The sequence below is a fragment of the Mus caroli genome, unplaced genomic scaffold (genome assembly GCF_978045245.1).
Source record: "Mus caroli unplaced genomic scaffold, Mus_caroli_1 scaffold_17, whole genome shotgun sequence".
Lineage (NCBI taxonomy): Eukaryota > Metazoa > Chordata > Mammalia > Rodentia > Muridae > Mus > Mus caroli.
Genome location: NW_028227272.1, coordinates 65,534,229 through 65,537,438, shown reverse-complemented (window position 1 = coordinate 65,537,438; position 3,210 = coordinate 65,534,229). Strand labels below are relative to the sequence as shown.

General features: G+C 34.4%; 1 pseudogene; it reads right to left on the bottom strand.

Annotated features, from left to right (window-relative positions):
- Window positions 1–2,546: 2,546 nt before the first annotated feature.
- On the bottom strand, window positions 2,547–2,621 carry LOC115029667 (U2 spliceosomal RNA; annotated as a pseudogene).
- Window positions 2,622–3,210: the final 589 nt, after the last annotated feature.

The window sequence follows — 3,210 nt, the reverse complement described above, 5'->3', positions numbered from 1 at the left end:
GAAAGCAAAAGAGAAGGCAGGATAACTAACTATTAGATGTTTATTGGGCACTCTAACAAGTGTTTCCCTTGCAAACCACCTGTCCAGTTATGCCTGATTTCCCTTAAATACTCAACTTTTGTTCTATTTATCAAGTTTTTCCATAGTAAGTGCATAACACTTCCATGCTTAGCATCTAAGCCTCTCTGTATAAAACACAAAACAGTTATTTTTTTCCCTAAACCAGTGATGAAATTACTCAAGGCTTAAAATAATTTAGAGTATACCATTGTCAATATGACATATCTAATATTCTACTTAGTGACAAGAAAGTAAATTTATAGCCTCAGACTTTCAGAGAGACTATTTAAAACTAATTTACTATAGGTCTGACAAAATTCCTCATTCACCAAAAGTCAATTCACCATTACTACCTTGAAACTAATACTTAAACCTGTATACTTCTTCTACACTTGTTAATATGATCAATTTGTTTCAATCAGCAGTATCCTTATAGTATCCCAGGGGCAATTCTAGGAATTTATGAACACACACTGGTAATGACTTATTTAGGGTGCTGTGTTTAAGACTATTGTCTCTCTAGCACTTAATCCTTCTAAGTTTTGGTCAGTGACATTTATTCTTGTTTCTTTTCTGAATTAATTGTTTGTTTCATTTAGTTCATCTTCAAGGTGACTATGGAACAACAGAAGACTCTCCAATGACAGGAGTTTTGACTTTTGTTTTCATTTCATTCAGAAAGAATATTTTGAACGTAAAAATTTACCCTGGTAATGATTCAACAGTGGAAACATTTTTTGTTTACCTGTGACTAGTGAAACAAGGAATAGTGACTCAATAGATGTTATAAGTTTGGCTCGTCTGATTTCATGGGTCAGTCCCTCTAATCTAACCTGAGGAAAAAACAACTTGTATCAAGAATGTGAAGACAGGATTCGGATTATACTCTTTTTATGTTTTTGTATCTTTTCCTGGATCTTGAACAATGCTGATTTAGAAAACTGTGAAAAGACACCTAGAGAGAAAACTCTACGCACAGTCAAAAATTTACTGGCATTGGAAGTATATGTCAAGAATAACAAAGAACAATCTGAAACTTTCCTTAGCTTTCAAATCAAATTCTGTTTTAAGTGTGAGATAAAGGATAGCCACTGTCTAGGGCTTCCACATAGTTTTCCTTCCATATTTGGACATGTGCGGGCACTCGCACCTTTCACAAAATGGATGTGGGTGCACACTTAATAAAGGGAACTTTCAGTCATGAAATGTTTCCTGTTGTACTCTCATGATAGTAAAATATGACATTTTCTAGCACAGTGAGTCTCCTGAAATTCAAAAAGCTTTCTTGGTTAACTTAGTTAAACAGGAAATGAATAAATAAGGATTTTTTTCACTAAACTTGTCATTAAAATATTATCAGGTCTTACTTGACACATAAGTGTTGAAGTTTACCCACTCTTTTAAAATATTTTCTTATATTATGTGATAGCAAATATTTTAGAAGCATACCACTTCCTGTTTTTTCACTAATAATTCTTTCAGTAATCACACAGCATAGAACTTAATCTTTACACATTCAAATACTTGCCAGATATGCACCTTTCACCATAGTGTGTGTGCACGCACACACACACACACACACACACACACACACACACACACACACACTTATATGCTCTGGTGTTCATATTAAGACCAGAAGACATGTTCCAGATATGAATTCTCTTCTTCAATCCTTACATGGGTTCTGGTGGGGGTGGTTTGCATGGCAAATGCCCTTACCCGCTAAAACATCTCACTATCACTTTATAGGTTCTTTGTTTTCTGTTTTTATAATTTTAATAACAGATCTGAGAAGAAAATCAAGGACTCACATATTTATACCTTGAGTCATTTATACCCTGAGCTATCTCTGTGTACTTATATCAAAAAGTGTTGTGAATGAATTACAATTTACCTCATACTTAAATGACTGCTAGTAAAACAAAAACAAAAACAAAAATAAAAACACCTCTATGAAATGATATCATCACCATCACCACCACCACCACCACTACCACCACGACTTCTACTATTTGATGATGTGAGGACACAAAAACCTGGAGAAGTTGATAATTATACATAGGAAACTCTATGGTAAAGAATGAAACACAGGCCAACAGCACTTAGGTATTACTTTTCACTACTGTGATGAGCTTTCTTTGAAGTAAACACATTTTCCAATGTATAATCATAAGTGTGACTCTTCTGAAATACTTCAAGAGAATGTCAAGTAGCATTAGGTATACTATCCATCCATAATCTTAGACAGTTGAGAAATAAAGCCATTTTTATCATTTCACCCATCACCCAAAAAGAAACTACAATATTTTCCATGATAAAATAAGTTGAAATGCCAAACGGTGGTGGCATATGCCTTAAATCCCAGCACTTGGGAGGCAGTGGCAGGAAGATTTCTAAGTTCGAGGCCAGCCTGATCTACAAAGTGAGTTCCAGGACAGTCAGGCCTATGCAGAGAAACATGATCAACAACAACAACAACAACAACAAAGTAGAAACAAATGTATATAATATATTAAACATTGCTACACTTGATCTTAGCCAAAAGGCCGAGAAGCGATATATTAAACATTGCTAAGTTTACTAAAATCCTTTAGGAATATATTAATGTGAATGGCATCAATTCTGAAGCAAAAAAAAAATGAGTATAGTGACAAATAGGTATTGTGGAGAAAAGTGTTTACAAATCTTTTAGAAAATATTTTCATAATTAAACAAAATTAAAAATACAAATACACAGAGATTTCAAGCTAGTTCCTCACTAGAAACTTTAACCTTAGTGATAGTAGTTTGTGGTACAAGAAAGTACTCATCACATGACTGGTGAAGAAAGGTAACTGATTATCACACAGCTATGTCCTTGTGACTCACAACAGAGATCTGCTGTAAGATATACCGGTACAAATACAGTGACTCTAATCAACCACCTTCAGATTCAGTTTACTACACACTCCATTAAATGAAGTTAAGATGTAACTCTGTTAAAGTGGTTAAGAACCTGAAACTACTCTATGACTATTAATCTGCTCAATGAAAATATTGACTAAGCACATGGTTGTATGCTATTCCCACACATCACGGTAAGGATTGACTCTCGTTAGTGTAACATCTCCTTGCAGCATAAGGGAAATGAGAGAGAGAGAGAGAGAG